At 44.0% G+C, this 15,021-nt stretch overlaps 1 protein-coding gene across 3 annotated transcripts in view; it reads left to right on the top strand.

Annotated features, from left to right (window-relative positions):
• The window catches only part of MID1 (midline 1), a 381,356-nt gene that overhangs the window by 192,607 nt on the left and 173,728 nt on the right, over positions 1-15,021 (top strand). The window contains exon 1 of one of the 3 annotated variants that reach the window (XM_057538394.1): positions 11,202-11,597. The exons of 1 other annotated variant lie outside the window; for it this stretch is intronic. The gene's annotated coding sequence lies outside the window, so the exon portion shown is untranslated. Of the gene's footprint in view, positions 1-11,201; positions 11,598-15,021 lie in introns of those variants that run through there. One more of the 3 variants, XM_057538392.1, reaches the window with a different exon arrangement.

Genomic DNA, 15,021 nt, shown 5'->3' with positions numbered 1-15,021 from the left:
CACACACACACATATACATTCAGACACATTCCTGAGACCCCAGCTCCTACTGCTGTCACCCTTACTCACTGCAACCACCATAGGCTCCTTGCCTTGACTTTGCCCTGACCTCAGAGCTTCTGCAGCCGCTGTTCCCTCTGCCTGGATGACTGCCCCATCCATCGTCAAAGCTGAAAGTCTTGCTTCCTCTCACTTCCTTAGAACTTTGCTCAAATATCACCCTATACAATATCAACTTCCCAACCCCACCAGTTCTCCCTGCCCCCTTACCTCTATCACCATCAGACCCACTTTACATTTATTTTGTTGACTGATCTCTGTCTCCCTTCACCGACAGGCATGCTTATGAGGGCAGCCTTCAGCCTGTCTGCACCTGTTTGCCTGCCCCTCCACCGCCTGGTACATAGTAGGCACTCAGTAAATGCTTGTTGGATGAGTTGATTGGCCGCTCGAGCATAAGGAAGGCGTACCAGTGCATGTTTTGTTAGCACAAGGTTAATGCGTGCAAGCCCTCAGCCTCTTTTTCTTTTTTTTTTTTTTAACATCTTTATTGGAGTATAATTGCTTTACAATGGTGTGTTAGTTTCTGCTTTAACTTTTTCTTATAGGAGGCGCCTGTCTTTACACTTGAGATCTTTGGATGCCCTGAGGGTGATGAAAGTCAATTCACAGAGATCTACAGATACTATGTGTTGCTAATGAAATCAATGGTTAAAGCATTAATGTACAAATTAGCTTTGAGTGAGGGGGAAAAAAAAAAACACTTCATGGACTGCATTCCTAACTGTGGAAATGAATCACAGGAATGTATTCCATCGGGAAATCCATTGGAGAATTTTGAATGGAGAAGGGAAACCTCATTCACAGTCCTAAAGAAATAGCCCTAAAATCCACATCTTGCCCTTCATGACACAAACAGCGACATTTTTTTCCATGAGGAATCTCCTATCAATAGACATATATATTTTATCCCCCCTAACTACAAATGACCAGGCGAACACAGTCTAAATTTAGAGAACCATTCAAGGTAAATACAAATCATGAAAGTGCTTCAGTTTGTTTTCAAATGTGATGGTAAACTCCTAGCTTATCTCGAAGGCGCAGTGTGAGATGCTTTGGGAGGTGAATCTGGACTAGGTGTCAGCATCGTGCTGGAAAGAGCACCGGTTTTGGCGTCAGAGAGATGTGTTCCAATTTCCCATATACAAACCATAAACTGGCTGTATCTTCAAGAGGACCTGATGCCTCACTGGTCCATGAAAGATGCGGGATTCTTTCGTTTCCTCCCTTTTTACTCAGCATAAATACCTCCTGGTGGGTTTTATTGTATGAAATAGCATGTCTCTCTAGTGCAGGTATCTACTTTTTAATTTAGGGTTTAACTAAGACCTCTTAGTGTGTGGTGTATCAGCTCGTTTCAAGTTCCTTTAATTGAGTTAGATTAGTTTGCCCAGTCGAAGATAAGTATCACCAGTTGGTTGGTTTCTAAAGATGACCGTAACAGAATGATCTTTTCCCCACATAGATATAGTTTCGGAGAAATATCAGTAGGTCTTTCTTTTTTTTTTTAATTTACTTATTTTTATTTTATTTATTTTTGGCTGCGTCGGGTGTTCGTTGCTGCGCACGGGCTTTCTCTAGTTGCGGCGAGCGGGGGCCACTCTTCGTTGCGGTGCGCGGGCCTCTCATTGCAGTGGCTTCTCTTGTTGCGGAGCACGGGCTCTAGGCGTGCGGGCTTCAGTAGTTGTGGCTCGCGGGCTCTAGAGCGCAGGCTCAGTAGTTGTGGCGCACGGGCTTAGGTGCTCTGCGGCATGTGGGATCTTCCCGGACCAGGGCTCGAACCCGTGTCCCCTGCATCGGCAGGCGGATTCTTCACCACGGCGCCACCAGGGAAGCCCCTCAGTAGGTCTTTTTGATACAACATAGATAATGCTACGAATAAGAGTATAGTTATCTTGTTCATTGTATGATGTTATCTGAATCACTCCCATTAAGATGATTTTAAATAGCGACACTATTTATAAAATAGGCAATATTAAGTCCTTCCTTTTGTAAATTAGTAAGTTAAAGGAGAAGTACAATGAATCCTCGTTTGAATGCAGTTTCTCAGACATTTAGAACTCTTTAATAAATATGGAGAAAGCTAAGGCACTGGTGTTCACCGTCTGCTTTTGTTTCCTTACCACAACTCAATATGTTTAGCTTGCATCAGGGGACTAGTATAGGAAAGCCTACCTCAGTACGTGTGACTTTTCATAAGTGGTTTCCAGCAGAGGAAAAGCTCATGGTGAGCTGTCTAGTCATAAGGAAATAAGGGCAAATATTATTTCCTTGGCTCTTAAAAAAAGAGTAAAACATACCCCTGATCTGTGTCTAGCAAAGGAAAGAGACATGTAAACCATGATCCTTAAGTAGTTTTTATCTTTACCATCTTAAAGCCATCTTAAAGCAAGTATTGATATTACATGTGAAGTGGGAGAGGGTTTTCATCACTCAGCAAAAAATACAGCAATTTCAGCGATCATTCTGTGCGTCTGAGAAGTGCGAATCTAAAGGATAAAGAATTGTCTTTTTACAAGCAAGGAGCTCAAGTCCTGTTCAAAGCTTCTTTTGATTAAAATTGCTGTTCACCTTCTGTCCATGTAATTATCAATGAACCAGCCTGATTTGCTTGTTTCTAACATATACAAACTGAGATCTGATTCACAAAAGTTAATTCTTTTTAATCTTTAGGTCTAATTTAAAAATCAGCTTCGGGCATTAAAATGTTAAAGGCTTGAGAGACTAATCCTTTTCGTATATGATAAAAGTAAGAAATCATTTTCATATATAAGGAAAGTCAGAGCGATAAAAGAATAAGGATAAAGAGTAAAATGGTAATAATATGAAGAACAGTAACCAGCTATTCCTAGCCATACTTAAGCACCCCCCCCCCTAAAAAAAGGATTTAAATCAAGAATGATGCCAATTAGGAGTAAGAAGAAAATGGGGTTTTTGATTAGTCTAATGAATTATTAAGACATCTGGGTTGTAGAATCTTCATTCCTGGAGATCTAGAAGAAGGTTTGTTGAAAACAGTTTGGATCAGGACTCATATATGTGTTACTCGCTACACATGGCAAATCAGTCATAAACTCTGAGTACGTTAAATCTGTGGTGGGAGAGAGAAGAAATGCCAATCAGATCATATGCGCATGAGGTGGTGACATTGCACTTGGGGTTCAGAATGGGCCATCAGGCGTCTAACTTCTCTAAAGCTTCACTCTGACTCTTTGGTCAACTATGGGCTAGATAATTATAAAATATTGCTAGTTTACAGGAAGTGAATTTGAGGACAGGAAATTGAGTTAATAACCAGAGAATATCTTTTTGTTTCTTTTTAATTAGTTTAATTTTTATCAAAGTAATACATGTTCAAAGTACAGATATACTAAAGACATGTAATGAAAAATAGCTATTCCTACCCCATCCCACTCCATTCTAGGAGTAATCACTTTCAACTTGTAAAATTTCCTCTGGTATATACTTTCAGATTTTCCATAATATGCTTTTACTACTATTCCTTGGTTTATGAACTTTAGACATTATCTTTAATATCCTACATATATCAAAAAGGAATTACCTCTCTTACACATCCCCACCCCACTTCCTCTTAATATGAACATTTCGCTTAGGAATTGTGTTCATCTAGTAACACAAATTCCAAAACATTAGCTCAAACAAATTAGCAGTTTATTTTTCTCACAAAACATGAAGTTAAGGGCTCATTAGGAGACTCCAAGATGTCATCAGCAATCTAAGAAATCCTTCTACCTTTCCTGTTTTCCCGGTTTACCATGTATTGCATCCTCATGGCGACAGAATTGTCCTACTGCATCAGGCATTGCAATCGTATTCCTGGTGAGGAAGTCTGGGAAGGGCAAAGGGCATACAGTCTGTGTCTCCTTTAAAGGGCTTTCCCAGAAGCCTTACACAGCAGCTTCTATTAAAATTCCATAGGTCATAATAGTTTCACATGACCACCCATACCTGCAAGGGAGGCTGGGAAATGTTCTTCAGCTGAACACATTTCTGCCCCCAAATAAACACCCGTAGTCTCTGCCACAGTAGTGTGCTATGCTATGCTTCCTTTTTTGGGCATTCTTTTGTTTTTCCTGGAGTTAATAATGGCCTCACCTTTTGCTTATATTTATGTATATCTGTTCATTCTCAAATGTGATCTATCAGTATTATTTTGTTCCCTGGTGACCTACCTCCAGGAATCCTCCATCCTCCTGGTACAGTTTAGCCTCGGGCCTTTCTAAGACTGCTGCATCTATCCTCTTGGACTTTATTGTCTTTGTGTTGGTTTCTCTGTTTTCTGAGTCCCATTGTCTTATCTTTCTTGGTTAATTCCCTCCTTTTGCTAAAACACATCTTTGAGTGGATTCCAATGAAAGAATACATGGGATGCAAAAATGTTGAGTCTTTGTATGAAAATAATTGCATTTTATCCTGGTATTCGATAAATCGTATGACTTGGTATACAATTATCAGTTAGAGATCATATTTTATCTCAAAACTTTCTAGCTCCTACCTTCTAGTGTTGCAGTTGATAAGTGTATAATAAATCTATTAGCAAAGTTTCATTATTTAGAAAGAAGAGAACCTTCTACTAGTGGAGGTTTTTAAGTTATTATTATTACTCTTATTCACAACAATTCAGTGAACATTTTTTATTGACTGATTGATCATATCCTCTGTGCTAGTTGTTAGAAGGGACATACAACAGTCCCTTGGCTAGGCTATAGTACAGTTATTCAATCAAACTCTAATCTAGGTGTTGCTGTGAAGGTATTCTGTAGATGCGGTTAACATCTATAATCGGTTGACTTTAAGTAAAGGAGATTATCTTTGATAGTATTGGTGGGTTCGTCCATTCAGCTGAAGAGCAAAACTGAGGTTTCCCTGAGGAAGAAGAAATTTTGCCTGATAACTATAGAATGAGCTCCTATCCACCTGCCCTATGGATGTCAGATGTACCAGTACTCATAATCACATAAGTCAAGTCCTTGTAATACATTTCAATATATATGTTAAATATGCCATTGGTTCTGATTCTCTAGAGAACCCAGACTGATAAAGGCCTCAATGACCTCAGAATCTAGAAAAGGGGTTAATAAGACAAGTAAAAGATAAATTATTATAATAATTTTTCTCTTATAAATTTAAATGTAAGATTATAGTAAAAAAAAAGTAGATGATTCAGAAATTGAAGAATTACTCTTGAGAAGTAAGATATTATTAAGTTGACATGAAGCACAAGGTTCAGTTGGGAGTGTAGAGGATTTTTGACAGTGGGGAGATTACACAAAAGCCATTGCTAAATTCACGCATAAACCTTTATCAGATCATTAAGAGGAAAATAACGAAGGATTGCCACAGTTAATCAAGAAAAACTAAACAATGTCAAAATATTTTACCTCTAAAAGCATAGAATTATTAAATGGTAAGTTATAGTTAAAATTTAAGATAACATGATTGTTTTAACTCCTTAATTTTCATGTAATGAAATGCCAAGCTCAATTTATTTAAAATTGAGCCCTGATGACTAGTCAGCCCTGTCCTGTCTGAAAGTCTACCCTTTAGGATATATTCTCCTAAAAGTTTCCTCTTGGTGTGTCTATTTGTTCTGTTTCTGTATCCACAGATTTCATCCCTTCTTTCCAGAGTCTGTCATCCAAATTAATACAGTAAGCAATAGTTGCAAAAAACTTCCCCGTATATGATTTCATTTGTCTTAGTCCATTTGAGCTGCTGTAACAAAGTACCATAGACTGGGTGGCTTATAAACAACAGAAATATATTTCTCACAGTTCTAGAGGCCAGGGGTTCCAAGATCAGGGTTCTGACAGATTCTGGGTGTGGTGAAAGCCTACTTCCTGCTGCAGACGGCCATCCTCTTTCTGTGTCCTCAGGTAGCAGAAGGGGGCAGGAGAGCTCTCTGGGGGTCTCTTTTACAAGGGCACTAATCCCATGCATGGGGGCTCCACCCTCATGACCTGATCACCTCCCAAAAATACCACCTTCTAATACCATCATATTGGGGGTTAGGATTTCAACATACGAATTTGGGGAGGGACACGAATATTCAGTCCCTAATTTGCCCAACTGTCCCCTGAAAAACCTTGGGCTTAGAGATGTCATTTGGTTTACCTGACATCTATCAGCCAGTTTTGTGGCCACATTAACATCAAAAATGGACTCCAGGGCTTCCCTGGTGGCGCAGTGGTTGAGAATCTGCCTGCTAATGCAGGGGACACGGGTTCGAGCCCTGGTCTGGGAAGATCCCACATGCCACGGAGCAGCTGGGCCCGTGAGCCACAGCTACTGAGCCTGCGCGTCTGGAGCCTGTGCCCCGCAACGGGAGGGGCCGCGATAGTGAAAGGTCCGCGCACCGCGATGAAGAGCGGTCCCCGCACCGCGATGAAGAGTGGCCCCCACTTGCCGTAACCAGAGAAAGCCCTCGCACGAACTGAAGACCCAACACAGCCAAAAATAAATAAATAAATAAATAAAGTAGCTATAAAATTAAAAAAAAAAAAAAAATGGACTCCAAATCGTATTTGCAACCCATGCTTGTAGTATGCCACATTGCTTTGGTTAACCAACTGAAAGAAACTAACTGAATGAGTACTCGTACTCAGTGAGTAGAAACTTGTTTCTTTTTTATGACATCCTATAAGAACTATAGGTGGGATTTTCTTTCTTTTCTTTTTTTTTTTTCCTAAGTAGGGACTCATGTCATTGTCCACTTAAATCACCTTCACTAATCACCTCAAATTTTCCATGGCTGCCATAAGTATAAAACAACTGGATTTCTGGAACTTCCGAGGGAGAATAAAAAGTCTTTTCATAGCCCTTCAAGACTGTGCCCTTGCAGCAGGCATTTTCCAGGTGGCTGAGTAGGCAACTTCAGCTTGGTTTTCATTGACTTTTGATGATGTGTCCTGATACATATTTCAGTAAACTATAGGAAGTTACTAACAGTCAACCATTTTTTATGTACACATAATCCCATATGCTTTGACCTAACAGAACACTGAAAGAGGTAGCACAAGTACTGCTAATTGCCCTCTCAGGTGTCGTCCCAGTGTCCATCCGTGTCCAGTAGGGCCTGTCCAAGACCACTGGCCCAGGAACCCATGTTATGTTTGCTGTGGAGGTCTGTTTATAACCAAACCTGCACTTAACTACACAGGATTATCACCCCGGCTGCTGTCTTAAGAAAGATTTGCCAAGACTACCACATCCCTTCAGCTGACATTTGCAAATGCTGTTAATCACAGACCAGGGAACAGAACATCCAAACCTTTGGTGAAGCACGTTTCTTTACTTGCTTCAGTTTACTTGCTTACGCTGTTTCCAATAAGTGGATCTAATCCTCACTTAATGGACAACCCCCTAAAGGGCCGTTTATTGAATTAGAAATGTTGAAAAACTATGGTTATTTGTAAATGAAAAAGTAGACTTCATTTATTTACATTGTTTCCTTTTCTTAAGAGTTTTTTAAAAAATAAATTTATTTATTTTTGGCTGTGTTGGGTCTTCGTTGCTGTGCATGGGCTTTCTCCAGTTGTGGCAAGCGGGGGCTACTCTTTTGTTGCTGTGCGCGGGCTTCTTATTGCGCTGGCTTGTCTTTTTGCGGAGCACGGGCTCTTGGCACACAGGCTCAGTAGTTGTGGTGCACAGGCTTAGTTGCTCCACGGCATGTGGGATCTTCCCAGACCAGGGCTCGAACCCGTGTCCCCTGCATTGGCAGGCGGATTCTTAACCACTGTGCCACCAGGGAAGCCCCTTCTTAAGAGTTTTAGGAATCATTTCTGGAGACAGCATATTTTACAACAAAAAGGAGAGTAATTCTCATCCCAAACACACAAGTTTAATTCCTAGTACAGCAATTGATAACTATAAGACCTTGGGTTCTTTGCCTCAACGATCCTGTGTGTTCATACTTAGCCTGATAGTGGTGACGTCTATGTTTTGGTATTTTGGTGCAGATGAAATGGTGCATATTTGTAAAGTGCCTGGCAAAATGCTTGGCTCATAGTCATATGTAGTAGATATGAGTAGATACTCATAAGTAGTGTTTGTTAATAACCCCACCGTAGGCATTCCTGTCCTTATGCATAATGAGAAGATGGGAGAGAGAACCATCAATCCATCCCTGTATCTCTTACCAGTGGAACTTCCCTTTCATGCACCTCCCAGAGATTATCATATATGTATTCCTCCTAGAGATCTTGTCATCTATAGCTGATAAGATGTCTATTATGTAGATGCAGAAGTGTGTGATGCCTTCATATGAAAACGTAGAAGATAGACTGTCTCACAAATACGTCCATGAAGGTGAGGTTCTGTTTTAGGAGGCTGGTCTCTTCTCTTGCACTCTGACCTTGGATGTGGGAGTGTTAGGATAAAGATGGCATTATGCTTATTGTTGTCATAAGTACAGAATAGATATTAAATTATGGTAAACATGTAACTTTAATAGTTTAGTTTCCCAAGAGATTCTTTTCTCTTCCGTAACGCGGCATTGGCCGCAGTCACATTGGTGTCCCTTTCTCAGGGAAGCATTTCGTTCTCTTTCCACACACGTTTGTTGACTACCTCCTGTGCTGTGGGCGCGTGGGTACGATGAAGGTGGCTGGGTTACAGAGATGAATAGGATACCATTCTTGCTCTCGAGAGTTTTATAGTTTGCTAGGAGAGACAAATTGAAGAATAGAAGGTTACGGTGCAACTTAGATGTGAAACAGCAGAGATGTATCACGGTTTGCTCAAGCTGGTGCTTACCATCTCCTGGCTCAACACAGCTCTTCCCACCTCTGTGTTTAGGGTCCTTACTGCGGGAAACAAGGGACTGTTAACACTATGGAAATTGGCAAAGGCTACAACAAATCTTGGCTTTTTTTTTTTTTTTTGAGAGCTGGTTGTGAAACATTTACCAGCACATCGCTCAGTGTCTATAAAATGTAGAGAGGAGAGAAGGGATTACTTTGTCTTGGGGCGTTTGGGGAAGCCACAAAAGAGTGGTGACATTTTGACCTTGTAGGATGGGGTGGCAACGGGCCAAAGGAGAAGAAAGATGGATGAAACTTTGACAGGGCACAGAGATTGCAGGAGGAAATCCCAGCTCATATTTGCCTTGGAGGTGATGACAGCTGAAGGCAAATGCAGTCGTGAGAAGCTTCTGTTGAAGGTGATAAATAGATATGCCTTGGGATTTAACTCCAGTGATATTTAATGGCAGCAGCCCTGGGTAGTTTCCTGTGTCCTGGGGCTGAGGGCGTACCTAGGGCAGGAATAGGTAACAGTATTTCTTGAAGTGAATCAGTGTCCTTTGGCACTGGGATAAAATGCAGATTCCCAGGCTCCTCCTCAGACCTACTTATCAGATTCCCTTGGAGTAAGAGGTCCAGGGATTGGTATTTTTCACAATGTCCTCAGAGGTTTCTTTGCACAGTTAAGTTTGAGAACCAATATTTCCAAGGCGGGTACATCAGTGGTTCTCAATTGGGTATGATTTTGCCCTTGGTGACGTCTGGAGACATTATGGACTGTCATGACTGTGGAAGGGCTCCTGGCATCTGCTGGGCTGAGGCCAGGCATGCAGCTGAACACCCCACAGTACAGTGCCCACCACAGAGAATGATCTCACCCCAAATGTCAGTGGTGCTGAGGTTGAGAAAGCCTGGTCTAGGTCATAATCAAGGGCTCTGTAGTAAATACAAGAGGAGGACTGAAGTCAGCTTGTGTCACTAGGTGGTCCCTTAACTTGCTAAGGTAGCGGGGGAGAGGGGGGCGGCTGGAACGGGGTTACAGACCTCCAGGTCCAGATACTGGGCTGCCAAGTTTTCACAGAACTGGGCACAGCTGACATCTATTGAACCCATACAGATGACACACCTGAAGCTGCCCGTTCATTATTTGCTAAGGTGGTTTTTTTTCCCCTCTCTGATACCAAAATTTTTTCTTTCTTGAATTATTCTCACAAAATATTGGCCACTTCTTTGGGAAGAAACTATATCACTGGTGCTACACAAAGTAGTCTTTGCTCGGCTTGCACTTTTTTGCCATCCAAAAGGCAGGTTCCCACTGAGATCATATTGGTTAAGAGTTGAAAAGAGTTACTGTTTATAGGAAACTAAGAAAGCAAACTTTGGAAATGCTTTTTTGTTTTTTTTGGCTGCGTTGGGTCTTCATTGCTGCACGCGGGTTTTCTCTAGTTGGGGTGAGCGGGGGCTACTCTTCGTTGCGGTGCGTGGGCTTCTCATTGCGGTGGCTTCGCTTGTTGCAGAGCACGGGCTCTAGGCGGGTGGGCTTTAGCAGTTGTGGCGCACGGGCTCTAGAGCGCAGGCTCAGTAGTTGTGGCTCAGGGGCTTAATTGCTCCACGGCTTGTGGGATCTTCCCGGACCAGGGCTCGAACCCGTGTCCCCTGCATTGGCAGGCGGATTCTTAACCACTGCGCCACCAGGGAAGCCGTGGAAATGCTTTTTAAATGTGGGTTTAAGTTTGCTAAGAAGCCAGCTAGCTCTCCTCCCATCCAGCTGTAGAGGATGTCCAGATCGTCCCTTTTAATAAGTTCACCAGATCAACCTTGTAGGTCAGGTGAACCTTAGTGAAAGGTAGACACACTTCTTTAAAATGTTTTTCTTCTTAACCAAACATCAGTGCCTGTTTTTCTAATAACAATTTTATTTAAAATTGTGCCTCGGGCCCTCACTAGATGAAGATTCTTGTTCATTTGCCGTGCTTCAGCAGATTTGTGTGCACGTTCCCGTTAAGATTTGCGTTTCTTGGATGGCTATACAGTTCATCTGTGTGGAAATGAGGTGGGTAGCACCCTCCTCCCCGAGTGCTGGTTTAAGTTCAGGTGTTCTGAGTAACAATTTGGTTTCCTCCCCAGTGTTTGGTGCAAGATAACCCTTTTCAAAATCCGTCTGATCCCTGAGTGTGCCCTTTTCTGGCTGAAATCATTCTGCCCCTTCCAAATGCTTGCGTGCTTTTAGGGAGCTCTTAAAAGGCCAGGCCTTAAGCTAGTTAAGCTTTGAGCAGACCCAGAGCTGTGAGATAAGAATAGAACGCATCTTTTACTTCGGGAGCTCAGCTCGGAGGCTGTTACCAGCTGCTTCCAGCCCTTGCAATCCTGAAAGCTCTCGAATCCTCGCGGAGACAGCCCCTCCGGCTCCCAGGGCCCACCCCCTCCTCCTGATTGGCGAGACTCCTCCGGGGCCCCAGCCAGCCACCTACGACGTCTCTGAGACCCGATTTGAAATAAGAGCCAGGCGGTCCTCGCTTCCCTGCGCCCGACTTTTCATAGGCTAGGAAGCAAAGCTTGAGAAACTTGACGTTGTCTTGGGCTGAGTGCGTGTAGCAACAGATCAAAGAAAAAGAGGAAGAAAACGTGCTCTCAGCTGCCGGGGGATCTCGCTGAGTTGCTTTTGTCTTGCGGGCTTCTGTTGGCTTTGGTGTTTCCCCCTGGAAGACGGCTGCGTGGGCTTCGAGGCGGCTCGCTCCCTGCCGGATGGGTGATGGAAGTCTAAACATGAGGCAGGTGAGCTCCGGGGGCTGCACGGGCGGGTGGAGAGGGAGGGCGCCGCTTGGGACCCCTGGGATGCGACTCCGGATGAGCAGATGCCTGGCCAGTTCCTTCCATTTGGCGGAAAGACGGGGCTGCATTTTCCTAAAGGAACCCAAGAAGCAGATTTCCTGAGGTTCCCCCCACCTCTCTCCATGGGAATTGGTGATGTCAGGCAGTCATTGTAAAGGGTTTAAGAGCGGTTCTTAGAATATGTAAATCAATTCCAGTTTGCAGCGGCTGGAAGTTATTGTTCAGGATCTATCTCGAGCTCTGAGCCTCTCTCCTATGCTTCGGGTGAGAATAAAGACAACTGAATATCCTGAAAAAGAATTACACGGGGCCTCATATCTCATTTTGGTTTCCCATCCTGAGCACTTACTGTGTTTATGGCTGAGAAGGCGGAACCAGCCCGAAATGAGCACAGACAGCCCTTCCAGAAAAATGCAGATTTGTTTTTATGTTCTAGCAGTTTTGAAACTGTTATTGCTTCTGGACGCGAGAAGACAGCCCTGAAAGTAGTGAGCTGAGAAACGGCTCGGGGATGACTTCCATGAGTCTCTGAAAAGACTTCTAAACCAGCAGCTTCTTCTGTGGCTGCGGGGCATGGTGATAAAATTCCTTATCAGCCCAGGCCGAGGTTTATAGCTTTGCCAGTAAGAAAAGAAAGAAGTGAGTGTACCAAGCCAAGAAAAGGGTGTGATTTATAACTCAACCAAAGTTATAGAAGAATCTTATGTCAATATTTCAGTATCAAGATCAGTACTCATATAAAGGGCTGAAAGACTGGAAAAACATGCTAGTAGGCTGGCAAGGGCAGAGAATCCCAAGAGGAGCGATATTGCTCTTGCCAGCTCTTAGTAAATGTGGGTGGGAAAAGTTAGCATCCGTATTACCACCAGACAAGCTCTGCACTTTTTTCTTCTAAGTGGGTTGGGTGCTGGCCACCCTGTGCGATTTGGGGGAAGTGATTTGCATAGGAAGCAAACTTTCCGTTTAGGGGCTGGGGCCAGGGGGTTAGAACTTTCTGTCCGTTTTCTGCAGCCTGGGGAGGTGAAGCAGAGCCCTCACCGTACGCTCACCTTCTTGCCCCCTCACCTGCTCGCTAAGCAAGTGTGCTTGGCAAGTGGCAGTGAGCGCAGAAAAGCACGCTTAGACCGGCAAGTGCCGTGTGTGTTTCCAGTGAATTGCTCTTGCCTTGCTGGATGGAGGCTGGGCCGCTGATCAGTTTCAAGTTCTGCAAACTCACGGTCTGACCCCATTCTTTTTACGAGCAATCCGCTGGGATGGGGAAGAGAAGCGAGAAGCCTAAATGCAAAGGATTTAGCAAAAGGAGAAAGAGGAACGCAAAACGTTTTTGACAAAGGTCCTTGGCTGGAACAAAGAAGTCATTTGATCCAGCGCGGAGCCACCTGTCCTCTCGGTGGTGTCTGAGCTCACTTTTCAGAATCTCTGTTCCCACACGATTCCTCTGGAATGGAGGCACTCCCTGTGCCTGATGCCAGAGGCGTGCTGTCCCGAGCTTGGCATGATTTTTCCCATGCCTGGCTCCTTCTGGCATTCATGTGAATTGGAATTCAGCCCGGTAGTGAAGTTTTAGGGGTACACATGGAGTAACTCCTTAGTCATTTAATGAATGGGCAGCTTTTCTTTTGTTTTTTTAATATAAATTTATTTATTTATTTACTTATTTATTTTTGGCTGCGTTGGGTCTTCGTTGCTGCGCGCAGGCTTTCTCTAGTTGCAGAGAGCGGGGGGCTACTCTTCATTGCGGTGCGCGGGCTTCTCACTGCGGTGGCTTCTCGTTGCGGAGCACGGGCTCTAGGCGCGTGGGCTTCAGTAGTTGTGGCACGTGGGCTCAGTAGTTGTGGCTCGTGGGCTCTAGAGCGCAGCCTCCGTAGTTGTGGCGCACAGGCTTAGTTGCTCCGCGGCTTGTGGGATCCTCCTGGACCAGGGCTCGAACCCGTGTTCCTTGGATTAGCAGGCGGATTCTTAACCCCTGCGCCACCAGGGAACTCCCAGCAGCTTTTCATCCCACAACTCTGTATGTCCAATAAGTTTTTGGCCTGTGCAGTCCTTGAAAAGAGGGTGGGCTAGGGGTGGGATGGGAGACGGGGGAAAAAAAGGAGGGGGGGGAAGAGTCTTGGCCCATCCAAAGAATCTGGGCAGTCCAGCGTTTCAGGAATCTGACACGTTGTTCCGCAACAGCCAGAACAAGAATGTGGAGGGGGAGGAGATGGTGGAGTTATTGACTTGGATTAATCCTAACTTGATTTGAGTTTCTCTTGGGGGAAAACTTGCGTCCAGGTGGGGTGAATTGCACCCACCAGCCAATTTGTCATCTCAGCCCGGCAGCCCCAGCTGGATTTGCAGGGTTAACTATCAAACAGGTCCATGTGTCATCAGCTCAGCAGTGAAATCCAATCTCTTCGCTGAGGAGTGATCCGTCCCTAGGGCTGCACAAATGCTGAACAATGGCGTGGCAGCCGAGAGACCCCCGCCCCTGACTAGCCACAGCGGGTAGCCAGAAGTGGCCAGCAGAATGAGAAAGCTGCCTGACTGGCGATGAGATTCAGAGAGGTTTTGCCTTCTGCTAGGTTGAGGCAAAAGAATGGTGCAGAGGGATAGTATTCTTTGAGGGTTCCTAAGGTCACGCTGAGTTAGGCCAAAAGAAAAGGGTGAACCCTATTTGCCTTTATCAGGAAGTAATTTTAAAGCGTGTGCCAACCTTTCTCTGCCCTCTGATCATAAATGGGAAACTTCTGAAACTTCCTTGAGAAGGAATTTGCTGTGTTCCCAGGCAAAAGGAAAGGCATGGCCACCTGTTCTAGCAGCCCAGCCAAAAACAACAGGTTTGCCTGTGGCATTCCCACAACTGCAAATATCCTCAAATAGCACGCCACCCATTGTCCCTACAAATAAGAACAAATCATTCTTTCTCACACCGGAAAAAAAAAAAAAAATCAGGTTCTTCAGACAAAATTGCCTCCCAGATACAGTTTGTGTTTTTAATACCCTGATGATTTAAAAAAACACTCCAAGAGAAGAGGGTACTCACTCTATTTCTGATGGACTGAAACAAATCCTTGCAGTCGCCTTATAGCATGAAGGGAAAGAATAAGGCGGTTAGCCAACGCTTTAAGCAGCTGCTAAATTCTTACAAGGCTAGGATGTTGCTGTTACGAGGAAGCTGTGACTCAGTTGGATTTAGCCCGTTTTGCATTCTTCAGATTGGAATTAAAATGCCCAAGGACATCTGGTTTAATAATGAACGTCTTTGTATTCATCTTTCCTTTGAGGATTAGAAAGTCCTTTACGAACACGATCTATTTATTCTCTGCCACATCCCCAGGAGAGAATGAGGTGGCATTTTGATCCTCATTGAACAACTGGTGAGGTG

Source organism: Balaenoptera acutorostrata, chromosome X (assembly GCF_949987535.1).
Source record: "Balaenoptera acutorostrata chromosome X, mBalAcu1.1, whole genome shotgun sequence".
In the NCBI taxonomy this organism is placed as follows: Eukaryota; Metazoa; Chordata; class Mammalia; order Artiodactyla; family Balaenopteridae; genus Balaenoptera; species Balaenoptera acutorostrata.
Note: the sequence above shows the minus strand (reverse complement) of the source record. Positions and strands in the feature narration are given on the sequence as shown.